Genomic DNA, 17,593 nt, shown 5'->3' on the forward strand with positions numbered 1-17,593 from the left:
GGTAATCATTATATTTGAACGAATGCTTGCTGCATTGACCTCCTATGCGGAACTTGCCAAATCCTTGGTGAATCAACAATAATAACAACATCTAAAATGCGGTTGTATATGGCAGTTATGGTAATCAAGAAGTATAAATAGCTGTAGGCTATGTTGATCTCCTATGTGAACGTCGCCAAAACCTTGAACAAAGTTAACAACTATGGAACATCCAAGGGGTGGCAGTGCATGGCCATTATAGGATATCATGAAGATTGAACAACTGAAGCTACGCAGACCTAATGTATGGACCTCAACAAACCACTGAATGAAGTAAATAATGATGGTCACATTCACAGAGTGGTAATGCATATTCGTCTATGCAAGTGTAAAATATGGTTTTATGTGCGGACCCGACAATCAGCTTGTTAGAAGTCAACATGATGACAACATCCAAAGATCACTGGTGCATGTTGGTTCATGCATTCATATAATTTGAACTATTGCACCAACCTCCAATGAGCATCTCTATAGAACCCTACAAGTTACCAATAATGACGACAACCTCCATATTTGATCAACTGTGATGGGTAAGTAGGCCATCTATAAAAGAAATATAAAAAATTGATAGAGAACACAACTCTAAACTGGCACATTTATAGGTGGCATTTTGTGTTATAAACATGTAGTAGCACGGAGAGATGTTTATTTCACTCATAGGAGAACATATAAAAAGTTGATCAGCTTATTCAAACAAGTTGTTGGTGGACATTAGACGGTCAAATAGGTAATACTGTGAATAACCAAGCAATTACCCACTTTGTACACAAGCTTGACTACATTTACAATCCATGCATAAACCCCAAATTGGACACCATCAGTTGCTAGGAATTTACTGATAAGTGTTAAACTAATCATATTTTCTATATCATTTACACTTCAATTAGCATGGAGTTTTACATGTTAAGCACCAAATAGTACAAGATTTCATTCTTTTGTTTACCACTACTATTATTTCTATTTTAGGGAAAAAAAGAAGAATCAGGAGTGTTTTTGAAACATAATGAATCAAGTTGCTGAATCAAAGCTGCACCATGACTCACAACAGACGTTATAAAAACTTACCATTTCCATTGTCTATACTTACCACTACGGTGATCAAGCTGTGGCAACATAGAATAACTAAAAGCACAACAGATGCCACAACAGCCACACAACGACCATTGTGAATACCATCACGACCGTCATCAAGACACATAACGTCCAAAGACCATGCCACTATGTGACTTGGAGTCCAAGCAACAACTTTCTCACCACGGAAATCACAACGCTCATGGTGAGGCTGTGGCACACCCAATATTATAAATACCCTAGGTTTCTCTGAAATCAGGGAGACTCTTTTGCTAAATAAGATAGGGCTTCCAGATTTTTGGAGATTTGAGTGGCAGGAGATGGGGTTTCCTCCATATTCTAGCGGATTCCGATGGATTTCTTAAGAGTATGTCAACGAGCATCATTAGAGAAGATCGCGATCGATAGGGTGATAAAATCTAAATATATGTATTTTTTGTATGTATTTTATACACTTAGCATGTATTTTATTAAGAATTGATGTTTGTTTTTTTCTTAATCATGTGTTATTTGCTTTATAGGGCATAATGGAGCCAGGGAGGACATGAGGATACAATTAGGGCAAAAGGAAGGAGAAAACAAGGGTGTGCAGTACTGTAGCAGATTTACTATAGCTGAATCACCATATCAGACCTACTTTAGTGATAGCACTATAGCAGATACTGTAGTATCTAGAGTTTTTTCAAGACAGAAAATTTTGCCTAAGCCATACGTTCTCCATGCGGGTCCTTATCGGACCCGTATGCCCCCAGTATTGACGGCAGTATAGGTCAGAAATTGGGGGTATTTAATGGCACTTCTAGGGCAAGTCTAGGGGGACTTTTTCTTGGCCTTTTGCGCCACTGCCACCAGACTTTATTGAGGCCTTCCAGCAATCTTTTAGTGACGATCCTTGTGGAAAATGAGCACACATCATCACCAAAAGGGAGAGGAGCAAAGGAGAAGGAGTTGGAGTGAACTTGTAAGCCATCATTGGAAACCATTCGAAGCTTCATCCTTACAAGGAGATCAAGATCATAGAGGGAGTTTTCTTGCTTCTTTATTGTTTCTCTTTTCCTTGTATGTTGTATAAATATCTCTCATTATGAGGGATTAACTTATTGTGGTGTTTGGATTTGGATTAAACCTAGGGTTCATCTTGTGTAAAAACCTTGGACATTATTATTGTTTAACTTGATAGTTGTTTAAGATTCAATCTAATATACTTTGCATATCTTGTACTACAGATGGAGAAATCCATAGGGCATTTTTGAATTGTATTTGTCAACATGACAGCGTGCTTGTACTGGGTCTTACATAGATTAAAAAGGGACACTTGTGCTGACACGCCGAGAAATAAGGTGTTAGTAGCCTTCTAATGCTAGGTTTAAGCTGAAGGATAGTAGATTTACTCCTATTTAGAGATTTCCTTGAACTCATTCCAATCATAGGAGGGTTGATCTAGAAGAGATTCCGATCATCACTCGTATGGGATTTGGAGTTAGTGATAAGTGCTTGTGCGATAAGAATGTAAAGTGTTCTTTCCTTATGATGAGCATTACTTTTATTAGGTTTAAGTACTAATATATGTGTATTTGTGTTCTTTTGCGCATGTAGGGTTGTGAAGCTAAATATTAGAAAAAAAAGCCAATGTAGATCGTAAATGCACTATTTGATGAAATCTTGGGAAGGAACAAACGCGAAGACACAAGTCGGGCTCAAGATACAAGAATGTGTGCCAACCTCCAGGTATTCAAGCGAGTACAATGATGTGGAGGGGCACCGAGGCAGTCACATTCGAGTATCCCGATTTGTGCATTGATAGCAAGATCCTCACTAATGAGGCCTTTTATTGAAGAAGCAACGTGACCTACAGCGTAAACGTGTGCCCGTTTATGTTACCTCAATGAAAAACATGTATTCGGGAGTGTTTATAGCCGGTACTGTAGCAGATTTACTATAGAAAACTCCCTACACCCGTGTGGATGCCCTATTCTAGCCCTTTGAAAGCCGCGATTTAGCCCGATTTCAACATCCTTCTTTCCATCTTTTCTCCAACTTTGGAGAGGCTCACAGCTAGGGTTTAGATAGGTATTGGCAAGGCTTTTGGAGGAGATCTATGCCATTGACACCGCGACTCTCTTGGAAGATAGCTATTGGGGAAGCTTTCGTCGGCACCGATCCGGCGAGGTCTGCCCTTGGCTTGACAAGGGGACCTTTGAAGTGTATCGAGAGGGTTTTCCTATGGACTATTTGTTTTTACTTTTGATTTTACGATTGATTGTATCTTGCTCCATAGAGATCTAAACCCCTAGTGGGTACTTAGATTAGTGAACCCTAGGATGTATTTGTTTCATTAAACCTTTTATTATACTTTCCTTAATTGATGTTTTAATTGAGTTCCAATCTTGAATGCTTGATTATTTGAATAATCCCTTAGAGTGACACTAGGGTTGAGAGTTCACCTTGGTAACCCTTGTGAGTAAATGACACACCATGAAGGTTAGACAAAGCTAGATTGGAGAGAGTTGAGAAGGTGAGTCGAGAGGTAGCGGAGCGTCCTTTTTTTCCCCTCCGGTGTGATTTATCCTACCTCCATTTCCTCAAGTTCTTTGTGGTCACAATAGAGTGAAGTGATAGAGGATGAACTCCGCTGGGGTTTAGTTGCATGAGCGAAAGAGTGAAGCGTTGAAGTGAACTCTAGTATCTGGGGCTTAATTGTAACTAGGGGCCTTTCACCTGGACCAAAGGGTTAGGTCTACACATAGAATAGGGTTTATCACTTGGAATCCCTAGAACTCCATGCAACTTTATATAGTGTGAAGTGTTGAGACTGTTTGATTTCTCCGCCGGGGAATAGTATAGAGTTAGTCAAGGTTGACCTTAGATTTGGGGTGGTGTATTGTAGGATCTCCATGACTCATTAATGCATTAATTAGGAAGCATAATAGTTTGTTTTGCACTTAAACAATTATTCTAGGCATAACACTATCCGAGTACCCCACTTTATATCAATTGCCTTTCCTCTCACTTATTTGTGCTTCTCTTTTTTGTTCTTTTATTCTTGTTTACATCACACTTTATCAACACAATCATTGTTCATCTTCACTTGTTTAAGTAGCAACTTAAGTATTTTTATGCCCTACTCCCTGTGGACCCGATACCCCACTCACTTGAGAATTTATTACCGATAAACCAGTGCTCTTGCGGGTCACACGCTGGGGGCATTGTTCGTTAGTCACCAAGAGATTGGGGTTAAAATATTCAAAAGATCTCTAGGTCTTAACTACCATCATTACATCTTTAAACCATCTTAGTTTGGCCCTTAATGACAACCCTAGGGAGATTACTTGTCTGAACACCTCCTTCTCATGCTTAACACTCGTTTATTTATTCATGTATGCTTGTAACCTGGCCATAGTTTAGTTAGATTAGTTAGTTTATTTTATTTTATTTGTTTTTCTTAATAAGAATTGTAGGCTAGATTATAGATGAAGAGTGAGTAATAATATTTCCTTGATACCGTGGAATACGACCCAGTGTCACACATAGGGTATTACTTAGCGACCCCAGTACACTTGAGGGAAACACACTAACATGCATCTTAAAGGATCATCATTAGAAGGGCATGAGTGACACGCATCATCCAGACAATCTTGGGATCCTTTAATACCAACCTTCGGAGAACTATTGGAGAGAGTTCGTCTAGGAATACATTCAACACTTATTTATTCTTTATTTGGTCTTGTGACTCTCTTGTGCTTTTGATTCTTTTGCTTTTTTTATGATCCATAAGAATCTAATTCGAGGGAATTATATGTCTATGTCCCTCGGTTATTATTTATGAAGCTTGATTGATTAATATATATTGTTCTAGTTTTCATAATCAATGTATGTTCTTAATTAATTATTACTATTGATGTGGGTGAGAAGGTTATGCCCCCATGTTGATGATGCCCATGCCATGAAAGATCTTTGCATGTTCAAAGAGGTTAACATAGCTAGGTTTCAGGATTAGGGATTGATTGCTCCTTGACTTAGGGTCTGATTGGTCTCTTCTCATGGGATACCCACACTTAAGCCAAACATAGGAGGCAAGGGTGGAAGAGATTCTATCTTAAGTTCCTAGTGATTAACAATCAAGATAGGAGGCCAAGAGTTTGTAGGCCTAGTAGGCCTTCGAATTACACCGGTTTAATCCTAGAAAATGATTGACACTTAATGGCTGTCATAATTAATAATTAAGATAACTATCGTACGTACTCCCAACTCTTTCCACGTATGTTTAACAACATCTCTGATTGTATTGTTCAATAGTGTATTATAAGTAAACTAAAGAAAGAGCGTAAATGATTAGGCTATTGATTAAGTTAAAAGAAAGTAATAGGAGCTTCTCACCGTTCCTAGGGAAATAAGACCCTCTTGTTCACCCACGAGGTATTACTTGACTACTCGTACACTTATGGTATTATAGACCAATTGTAGTATTAATTGCATACTTACATATTTATATATTTGCATAATTTACAAACTCATCAAGAGTCCATCATTTACGCAATGAATGTAGTGAAAGAAGATCTCTCAGTTGCACTATAATATCTCATCCCTCATTCTTCCTCCATTTTAGTATTTGATAGTTGGGAGGAGTGTTATGCCAATTGTTATTGCATTTTTGTCTTTTGAATAGTTTAGTGGGGGCATTTGAGTACTTTTCACCCAACTTCTTCACCCCTGTCTTTCGTCTGAGTGTGGATGGTATTGATGTCTTTTGAATCAATACTTCATCACCATGGTATTTGTTTGGAAAGAAGTAGGCCATTTTTGCTTTTATTTTTGTGTGTGGCATTGTTATGATTTGCATGAAGAGATGAGGGTAAAACGGTCATTTTCATCTCAAATCTTCTCCTTCTAAGTTTCATCTTCTCCATGAGGATAAGTCAAAGAAGTTCTTTCTCTCATTTTCCTTGACCATCATTTCCTATAAATTTTCTTTGAAATTTTAAGCTTGTCTTGGAGGCAAAGGCTAGGATTTTTACATTAAAAATGGCTACGTGAAGTTCCTTTCATATTGTGAGGCATTTAAGCAATTGTTCTTGTTGTTTAAACCTCCATGATATTCTTTGAACTTCTTAGGTTTTCTTGTCTTTGTGTTAGATTTATCATGTATTTGTGATACCTTATATATTTGGAATATTCTATATATATATATTGGTTGGTGTGAGCCTATATCTTCTTTATTTTTTTTAATTGTTATGGTTAATGCCACATGTCTAAATGCCTTGTATTAACCTGGGTGTGGGATATGAGGCATCCCTCCTTTAGTTATCATGGCGGTTGTCATGAGCCTATCCTACGGGACATATGAGTGATGTGTCCATTTCATATAGATATTTTATGTATCTTTTTATGTATTTTAGCTTGTCTTTTACCCTTCATTTATTATATTTTGATGCTACTTTGGGCATTTGAGCTTAAATGTGAGGGTGAACAGATCTTTGGGTGGGGGGCGGGGGACGAACAAGATTAGGCACAAATTTGGTGTGAAAAGAGCACAACTGGACCTTTCCAAGAGAAGCATGGCCTCAACATGCCCATGCTTAGCCAATGTAGATCTCAGGACTTAGAGAATTCACAAAAAAAGAGATGCATAGACACTAATAAAAATCCCCTATAGTTTCGCATAGAGTGCACAGGCATAAGGACGACCTACGCACGGTTGCACTTGCATTAGGAAACACCTTTTTAAGCCCAAAGTTAGGGTTTCAAGGGGATTTTAGCTAGGTTTTGAAGTAGTTAGCTAAATGATCTTGACAGGCACTTCTGATGGGAAAGAGATCTAAAAGGCAAAAGAAGCAAGTGGACTAGATCTAAGTAGGTGGGAACTTCCTCGGAGCACTTTTAGAGACGATTGGGAGATAAAATGGAGTTTTTATAGATTCATACTTATTTCTTTTCCTTATCTTTTCTATGTTGTGTGAAACTATGATGGGCTAAATCATTCTCCGATGCAACGGATTATGAATCTTGAGATGTTTTGTATTTGATTTGTCTAATTAAATTGGTTACAAAGTTTTCTTGGATTCCTTCTACGTGTAATCTTGGATTACAATTTCAATGTGCATGATTGGCATAGTTGCATCTATCCTTTGCTTGGTGATGATTGAGAAATCCATCTTGTTAGGGCACACATAGATGAAAGGAATTGAGTGCATCCCTAAAGATAGGACATATGGTGTTGAACCTTCCGAATTAGGGTTATTCTTTTCATCCAAGAGAATGTATATGATAGTCAGTGTAGCAGTCAATACAAGTTCCTCAAGGGGAGTAGTACGGGGCATTGCTTCATCTCAGTGTCTCTTATCTAATTCCTTTCCTAACCACTATTTACCCTTTTAGATTCTTAGTTTAATTTCTTTAGTTTACCCGACCTTTCGATCTGCCTAAATATTAGAAAAATAATTAGTATTGAAAGCTTTCTGGTCCTTGTGGATTCGACTACTTGACCTAATTGGGTACACTTTACCATATGTACAACCCCTTGACACACTACTTGTGTGTGTACCGAAAGGCATGGGTTGTTAAAGTAATAATGTACCCAACGGGTGTGTAGTCGAATCCATAGGGAATAGATGTCTAGAAACAAGAAGTATTGCTACTTAGCTAAAGTGAAAATTGATTGGTGATTGTGATTCAAACTATTAATGAAAATAAAAAGAGAAAAAAGATAGTAAGAAAGATTAATCCGAAAGAATAACCAATGGTAAAATGGGATACTCGGACAATGCTCACCATATGACTGTTGTTTTAAGTGCAAGACTAATATTATGCTTCCTAATTAAAGTTTAATTAGTCGTGAAAATCGAAAGGCACATGGTGCCAAACCTAAGGTCAACCGTGACTAGTCCTCGACACTAGGCCCTAGTAGAAAGGGATACTCTCAACACCTCACGCTGTGTGGGACTACTTGAGGCTCTAGGGTTTCTAAGTGATAAACAATATGCACTAATCTATATCAAACCCTTTGGTCAAGGCGAAAGATCCTTAACCCCAAATAAGCCCTGATGTGTTATCCACAAGTATATGGGTCACACACAAGTAGTAAAGTGGTACCCCGTGAGTGGTAGGATTGCCGAACCACAGGGACTAGACTCAAAGTACTAATTGATCTTCTAATCCCTAGCCAGTCAATAATAGTTGGTAACTAAATCCTAAGGGGGGAATGATGACATGTAAGGGCTGGAATGAAACTAGGTGAGAGACGCAGAGATAAAAGCAACAAGAGAGCAATGCCCTGGGATAATTTCTATAAGCTATCGTATGCCGACTGACCTCTAATGCCTACCAAGTACATTCTATGGTTATTGCGTGTGCTCAAAAGCAATGTTGCATCTATGGTTCTGACATACACCAATGTCCGCTAGGGTAACTGTGAACCTCAAATGCATCAAGTATTGCAATCACAACAAGCAATCACAACTATGGTCATCCATACACCAAGTTTTACCAAAGCATCTATGCACATCAAAACACATCAAGTTATCCAAACACATCATTAAACACAAGAAACCAAAAAAACTCTGTAGAATATTAGAAGAAAGTATTCAAAACATACAAAGCATCAAAGTTCAACATCTCAGGGCACCATGGACGGTTAGCCTCGGAGGAATGGGTACAACATGGGGAAAATAACTACAGATCTAGAGAAAGAAGAAGAGACTCGCTTCTCTTCAAGATCACCTCTGATGTCGAGCTCCATTGCTAGACCCACTAATCTTGTACCTCCACTACTCATGCTCTAGCACTAAGGTTTAGTCTGGCCCCAGAAAATTTGAAGGAGAAGACCATGGAAGCCGCCCCCAAGAAGAAGTAGAAAGAATGGAGAGAAGAGCCCCCCAAGAATGCCTTAGATTTGACTTAAAACGTGGATTCCAGGCACGACACACCCTGGAGAAGGGGGTGTCAATCCCCCCCAAAAATCACTAAAAAGCATAATCACCAAAAAGCATATTTTTAGGCATGACACACCCTGCGGCACGAGGATATCAGGCTCGACACAATCGTGCTAGGAGCACACAGACCGTATCCATTTTCTAGACTTGTGCTACAATGAGTCACTATAGTAAATGCTGAAGTACTCAGCTACAGTGATTTTTCTACATTCTCATCTTTAGAAATCACCTAGAATAATTAGTAGAACATGCACGGTCGTGTCGAGACAGTGTCAGGCCAGAGAGCACTATAGATTCTCATCTTTTCGTACTATAATTGCGCCGAATGCTGCTCTTTTGCACAGGGATCTGTTTTCCTACACAAATACACTATAATATCCAAAGTATCACCGAATCACAATAAATAAACACTTGAAGACATGATAAATACATGAAAAGGGTATGGAAATGTATATACAAAATGCACTCATCAAATACCCTCACACTTGAACATTTGCTTGTCCTCAAGCAAAACACATCAATAAACAAGAAAGAAGATGAGTGCATGAACTTTGATCCCAGTAATATAGGAATTTCAAAAGTGGAATAGGAAACCAATAGTCAGTGTGTGTTCAGCTGATCAAAAATGACAAGTTTCACTCTCATCTTGTACTCCCCGAGTGTGTGTGTATGTGATTACCCTAATTTATGTGCCCCATGCAATGTTGGATCAACTTAGCTAACAATGACCTTATTTCATAGTATACTAAATGGGTAGTAGCTTCATACACCCTAGAGGTAGCCCTTTCTCTCAGTAGGTCATCAAATGTACACTTGTAATGCCCAAAATTCAACTACTCAAGAGCATCTTTCACACTTCTAAGGTGATAGCTCTTTCTACCATATTTTTACAAAGTATTTACAAAGAACTGGTAGGGCATCCCAAAATGAATCCGACTTTCCTGTTTTTTTTATTACACAAGAAACCATGTCATTGAGCTAAAGTTCTCTGCTAAATACAAGTGGCTCCACAAATCGGGTAAGGTGAGAACATAAGAGGTTTCCAATATAAGAATGAATCTAACAATTAAGCTCAATACAAATAGACTAACACTAGTGTCCCCTTTCACTTAGAAATTCCACAAAATAAGATCATAGATTTTCCTAAGTCATGCCTCATCACAATAAATACAACAGTAAAGCCTCCCTCACACTTAAACCGTACATTGTCCTCAATGTACAAATGTATGCATGAAGAAATGAATTAAGGACAAATAAAATTGGTGAGAAGTTTCAATGGATTTCCTGAACGCGGGGAGTGATGTGGCCGCTCTCAACATGTATGTTCCTTGTTTTCATGTGGCTCACATCCTACAAGCAAAAGGGGCACAAGTGAAGCTCAAGAAAAGGAAAATAAAAAATAAAAGAAGAACACTACTAAAAGAAAGATTGGTAATGCTCAAGAATCATTGATATGGCTTTCAACCTTGATGTGATATCCTGCATTAAAACAATAGAAATTAATCCACAAATGCAAGAAACCAGGGTGAACACGATCATGTCCCGAGTGTGCTAGACCCACTAAAAATCTCAGAAGGGTGATGAACATTCAAAACATCGTGATACGATCGTTCCAGGTGAGTGGAAAGCTTGTCACTCCCCTTGACACGCTTGTGCCCAGTTAGCCCGTGTCCATCCTGGAAATCCATTAGAACTGGATTTTATCAATTTTATAAAACTTCCATCACCAAGGCATTTAACCCCAACAATTTACAAAACAGATTTGCAATGAATAGAAGCAAAAATACCAAGGTTCAAACCTTAAATTAAGTGAGAGAAGCATCAAATTATTCAAGAACTCAAAGCAAGCAACTACACTAAACTTAAGAAAATAAAAAGGGAAAAAACAACCAAAGCTTGGGTTGCCTCCTAAGAAGCACTTGTTTAACGTCACTAGCTTTGACGTACCTTATTATCTATCTTAAGGAGGCTTGAAGAAAGTTTGTTCCTCCTGGGTACTAGTTGTATAGCTACTTCCATTAAAGCACAAACTTCCCATGGAGGAATACATGTAAGAGGCTTCAACAAACTTGACTTAGGTCTCCAAGGGAATAATTTGTGTTGGGAAATATCCAGGATCAGTACATGCAAATGTGGGTCAATGTATGGCTCTTTTTTCTTACTAACAAATTCTTGAATTCTCAAAATATTCTTCTAACCAAAGATGAGTTCATTATGCATACAAGAAGCTTTTTGTTTCAATGTCTTGGAGTTTTCATCATCATCTAATTTTTCATCTTGAAAACAAAAATGTTCCCTCTGGCCATAGCTCACAAAGTCGATTCCAAAGAATGAGAAGTGTGTAAGCTTGTCGGTGAATTGCTTGAGAACAACTTGGTCAAACTCCAAAATTCGAAGCAAGGCAAAAGGGGTTGCCTTCATATTTCTCATTCTTCCACAATCAACCTCCTTATTCCTCATCACTAAAGCCCTCTTTAATGATAAATGTTTCATCAATTGACACTTAGGGCTCCAAGGGAACAACCCGGGACATGAGTTGTTCAATTTCTTAGAAGGAAGGTGCAAAGATTGTTTTAACCTCCTTGCAAGATTTAAATTAATTCCTTGAAGTGCTCGCTTCCTATATACGCAGTCATCCATGTCAAAAGAGGCAACATGTTCAATGTCAATTAAGTATGTTTCTTCGACCTCATCAATTTTTTTATTCTCCCAATGCTGCCCGGCTTGATTTGTTGGTAATGTATGCTTTGAAATAGATGTGATCAACTCTTGATGCTCTTTATCTGGGGGGGGGGGGTCTCTTCTCTACAAGCTTCTGTTCCACCACTTATGGGACATCAATCTCATGATGTTTGCTCCAACTCAATTGATTTGAATTAACTACATTCTCATGAGACTCATATTTTACGTGAAGTGTTTTCATCAAATTCTGAATATAGTCATTGTACCATTCACTTCCTTGCACGTCATGAGTTTCAACAAGAATAAGAGCATTTGAAAAGGCTTGTTCCTCCACCTATGGTATATCAATCTCATGATGATCATATGGCACATGAAGGGCTTCCACTGATTTCTGTATATAAACATTGTAGCTCTCATATCCTTCCATGTCCCAAGTCTCATCCTAAATTGAAGCTTCATCTTGATTCAAATCACCCTCCTGTCTCAAATATTTCCAACTTTTCATGATAGAATTTTTCAGATGGAATCAATGAATCTAGATTTATGAGTGGAGGTGCTTCATAGGGTGGAAAGGTAGTAGAAAATTTCTGAGCCCAATACTAATCATCTAATTCCCACAGTGATAGCCCATCTTCTTCACTGGTGTTATTATACCTCTAGTGAAGTGCCTCATATAATGCAGGATTTTCAAAGACATTTTGAAACATCTCTGGATCTTCCAATTCCTTCAATGATATCCCATCACACAAACTCATTTGTGCTTTGACACTGTGGAGATGCCTCATAAACTGAAGGAGGTTCAAGGAATTTTTTAACCCAGTTTGTAAATTCCAAGGTTGCACACAATTTGTCCATTGTTTGACCTTCCTGAAATAAGTTATGAATAAATAAATAAAAAATTGGGTAACAAAAAAAAAACAAAATAAAAAGAAATATAAATAGAGAAAATGATAAATGGCTAGATCACTAGAATCCTAATGTTCCTAAGAGTTGCCAGTTCCTGACAATGGTTCCAAAAACTTGATGTGTTATCCGCAAGTATACAGGTCGCACACAAGTAGTAAAGTGGTACCTCGTGAGTAGTAGAGTTATCGAGCCACATGGACTGGACTCAAAGTACTAATTGATCTTCTAATCTCTAGCCAGTTAATAATAGTTGGTAACTAGATCCTAAGGAGGGAAGGATGACAGGTAAGGGCTGGAATTAAACTAGATGACAGACGCAGAGATAGAAACAACAAGAGAGTAATGCCCCAGGACAATTCCTATGAGCTATCATATGCCGACTAACCTCTAATGCCTATCAGGTACATTCTATGGTTCTTGCGTGGGCTAAAAAGCAATGTTGCATCTATGGTTCTCACATACACCAAGGTCTGCTATGGTAACTGTACATCTCAAATGCATCAATTTTTGCAATCACAACAAGCAATCATAACTATGGTCATCCATACACCAAGTTTTACCAAAGCATTTGTGCACATCAAACACATCATTAAACATAAGAAACCAAAAGAACTATATAGATTATTAGAAGAAAGCATTCAAAACATACAAAGCATCAAAGTTCAACATCTCACGGCACCATGGACAGTGAGCCCACGAGGGATGGGTACAACATGGAGAAAATAACTACAGATCTAGAGAAAAAAAAAGACTCCCATCTCTTCAAGATCACCTCTGATGTCGAGTTCCATTGCTAGACCCACTTCTCTTGTGCCTCCACTACTCTTGCTCTAGAACTAAGGTTTAGTACGGCCCCAGAAATATGAAGGAGAAGACCATGGCAGCCGCCCCCAAGAAAAAGGAGAAAGAGTGGATAAAAGAGCCCCCCCAGAATGCCATAGATTTGACTTAAAACACGGATTCTAGGCACGACACGCCCTAGAAAAGGGGTGTCAATCCCCCAAAAATCACTAAAAAACCTAAATCACCGAAATACAGATTTTCAGGCATGACACACCTTGCGACACGAGGGTGTCGGGCTTGACACGATCGTGCTAGGAGTACACAGACCGTGTCCCTTCTCTAGACTTGTGCTGTAGTGATTTTACTACAGTACTCATCTTTGCAAATTGCCTGGAACAATCAGTGGAACACGCACGGTCATGTCGAGACCGTGTCAAGCCTGAGAGTACTATAGATTCTCATCTTTTCATACTGTAATTGCGCCGAATGCTGCTCTTTTGCATAGGGACCTATTTTCCTACACAAATACACTATAATACCCAAAGTAGCATTGAATCACAATAAATAAATGCTTGAAGACATGATAGATACATGAAAAGGGTATGGAAATGTATATATGAAATACACTCATCAAGCCCCAGTACTAAGGATGTCTCAACACTTCACTTTGTAGATAGCACAACTAAGCCCCAGCAGAGAAGATCTCTTAGCACTTCACTCTATCATGATTGCATAGAACTCTTGGAACATAGAGGTAGAATAAATCACATCGGGGGGTAAAAGGGGACATTCCGCTACCTCTCGACTCATCCTCTCAACCATCTTCAATCTTGCTAAGTCTAATCTTAATGAAATGTCACTCATTCAAATGGTTACCTAGAAGGATCCTCAGCCCTAGTGCCACTCTAAGTGAAAATCAAACCAATAAGTACACAAGATTGAAACTCAATTAAAACATCAATTAATGAAAACATAATTGAAGTTAATGAAACAAAATCATCCTAGGGTATACAAATGAAAGTACCCACTTGGGGTTTAGCTCTCCATGGAGCAATACAAAATCAAAGATGAAATCAAAAGTGAATGCAAAAACTCCATAAAGATAACCCCTTTGCTTTCCGTGGTAATGATCTTGAAGAGCAGCTTCTACTTCTCCAAAGACTTCTCCGTCGAGCCTATGGCACACCTCGCCGAACCAATACCGTCAAAAGCTTCCCCAATAAGTCTCCTTTGAAGAAAATTGATGTTGAATATTGTAAAAACCCTCCAAAAGCCCAGCAAAAATCTCTCCAAGCCCTAGCCTCGCTCTCTGCAAAAGATAGGAAAATGATAGGAAAAGAATCCCCAAAATGATACTTTAAAGCAGTAGTTAAAGGTCTAAAATCAAGATTTCACATGCCCCTATGGAAATTCCACATGAACGTGTGAATTTCTAGGCTCTTCATTTTCTGTGCGCTGTGAACAGTAACTGATACAGTGCTTAGCTACAATGGATTGCTATAGTAAACTGCTACGGTACTCTTGAAATTTTCTTCTTTTGGAGGTTGGCCCACACCCATATGCCTATGATCACAACTTGTGCCTTGATCCTTGTTTGATACAATAGATTGCTCAAAAATCGCGTTCATGATTTGTTTTGGCTTCCTTTCTTCCAAACTTGTCTCCACAACCCTAAATGCATAAAAGAACACAAATACATATGAGTGAGCCATAAAAACTGATAAAAGTGATGCTCAATGTAAGAAAAGTATACTTAATAATACTTATACTCAAGCACTTATCACCCATGCACTTGCAGATAGCAATGGCTTACTATCAGCGAGACATGCACCCTCCATATTATCAACTTCTTTTGCACGAGTTGCTTCTTGTATAAATTGTGAATGGTACACATCATGGAAAAGACGCCCCCACTTGTTGGTTAGGATTATGCCCTTAAATGCTAATGAGGAAACTTGTATTAGGACATTTCTTATTATTAATAATAGGAATTTATTTTAATGTCCATATAAATTTTGTCATCACATTTTAATTAATTTTGAACATTATAGTCCTTATGTATGTATCATGAATATGATGTGCTTGTGACATCTAATTTGTTACTAAAGTAGTTAAGTTCAGTTTACCTTTTAGTAGAACCAACCTTAAAGTGTGACTATGTCTGGCAAGTAGTAATTGTGAGTGATCACCAACTAGCCATTTGTTCTTTTAGAAGTAAACAAATAAGTAACCTATGCAATCCTAAGTATGTGAGATTAAAAAACCTTAGCCAAGGCAGTCAAACCAATTGTGTGGAACATGAAGGATAGTTTAGTAATCTTACGCCACTATGGATATTTGCATATGATCAAGTTTAGTGCATTTCACCATTACAGTAGCTCTCACTCAGTTGGGATTAAAGAGTGTAGCGTTTATACACATATGGTAAATATAATAAGCAAGGCTTGTAATGCTAGTCATTCATGTTCAATTGGACCACGAGGATAGCTAAGAATTAATCACATCTTTTGTTATCCTTCAATTGTTGATAAGTGTCTAAATAAACATATTTTCACGTATTCATCTCATGCACCATGAATTTATTTTCATTTGATCAAAGGCTATTTATTGTGTTATTTGGTTTTATTTGCTTCACAGGGCATTGAAAGGTCATCAAGAGTTCAACATATTTTGGGCCAAATTCAAGATGAAATGAGGAAGCTCAAAGATGAAGCACTATACTAGTGTGCACTACTCGCATGTGGCCCACACAATACCCGAATAACTTATCCAGAATTTCATGTAACCTCTATGTTACTACACAGAGACCACATGACCAATTTAGAAAGCTATGCAACCTTCATGCACTACATGGAGGCGGCATCAAACCCTAGCTTTCGCCAAAAAGCTTATTTTTCACGACCAAAAATGACCCCCATGCACCCGCATAGGTGCATCTACATTTGGGAAACTATAAAAGGATGAAGTTAAAGTTTTGGAAAGAACTTTGGCGTCTATTCCACTACACACACTTCCATTTTAAAATCTCTTTAGGAGGAGACTCCTTTGGGCTCAAATTGAATGAGAAAAGGTAGATCTCAATAGATTCATCCTTGGAGCTTTGACAGAGGGAAAATCAAAGTAATACCGTGTTTTGGGGATTCTTGGAGAGTTTCATTATTGGGATTTAATAAGCTTCTTCAACTTTATCATTAGTAGATGATAGGGAATTTCACTTTGAGTTTTTATTGCTTTCATATTAATTTTGTGATTTTCCTTTCATTTATGTCAAACTAAACTCCAAGGCTAGTAGACATTGGAGAACCTTGGGAGGAAAACTTCATATGGATGATTACTTTCTTTATTAATGCATGTTGGCTTGTTCTTTGGATTTAATCTATAATGGATGCTTCATGTTTAATCTACAATGAATGGATTCCATATGTTAATTTTCAATTGTATATGTAGAATGGGATGTTTGGGTCATACTTAAATTAATGAAATTTCATTATACTTACACACCGACGGTTTTGGGTGTAGACGACCTACCACATTAACAGTTTACCATTGATTTGAGATTCATTGTATTAATTGCAATCATACAGGTGGTTGAGAATTGGAAACCATATGGGATAAGGGTTATTCAGTGAAGGTTTTCATGGTAGTCAACTTAGAATCTGACGATCCAAGTTTGCCAACAACTACCTTATCTTTATGTCATCCTTGCATCATTAGTGCTCCTGTGGAATCTTTGCTTGAGGCCTAACTCATTCATAATATCTTCATCTCAATTGAGTCTCTTAGTGGCATTCTTTTATTTTCTTATCTTAATTTCAATTTAAGGCACAACTCTCTTGATTGGTAGAATAAATAGTTATACAAAGAGGAAGTAATTGTACTTCTTGGGACCTTAGGGATACAACTCTCTTGCACACACAGTTTGGAGAATTTATTACTTGATGACTGTGTACATCCGGCTGAAGGGTGACATTACTCACCCCTCCATAAATTGGCAATTGAAACAAACTTAGGGAGTTATACTTAAAGGAATTAAGAATCACTCTCATTTTAGTGAATGGTAAAATTGTCAATTTATAATTTTACATCATAAGATGAAGTGAAATTGTAAATGGATTTAGAGTTTTGTTTTAAGTTCAAATTTTTATTAAATTTGATGGAGTCGAATAATTGATCAAAATTATAAG

This window comes from Dioscorea cayenensis, chromosome 1, assembly GCF_009730915.1.
Source record: "Dioscorea cayenensis subsp. rotundata cultivar TDr96_F1 chromosome 1, TDr96_F1_v2_PseudoChromosome.rev07_lg8_w22 25.fasta, whole genome shotgun sequence".
NCBI classification, from domain to species: domain Eukaryota; kingdom Viridiplantae; phylum Streptophyta; class Magnoliopsida; order Dioscoreales; family Dioscoreaceae; genus Dioscorea; species Dioscorea cayenensis.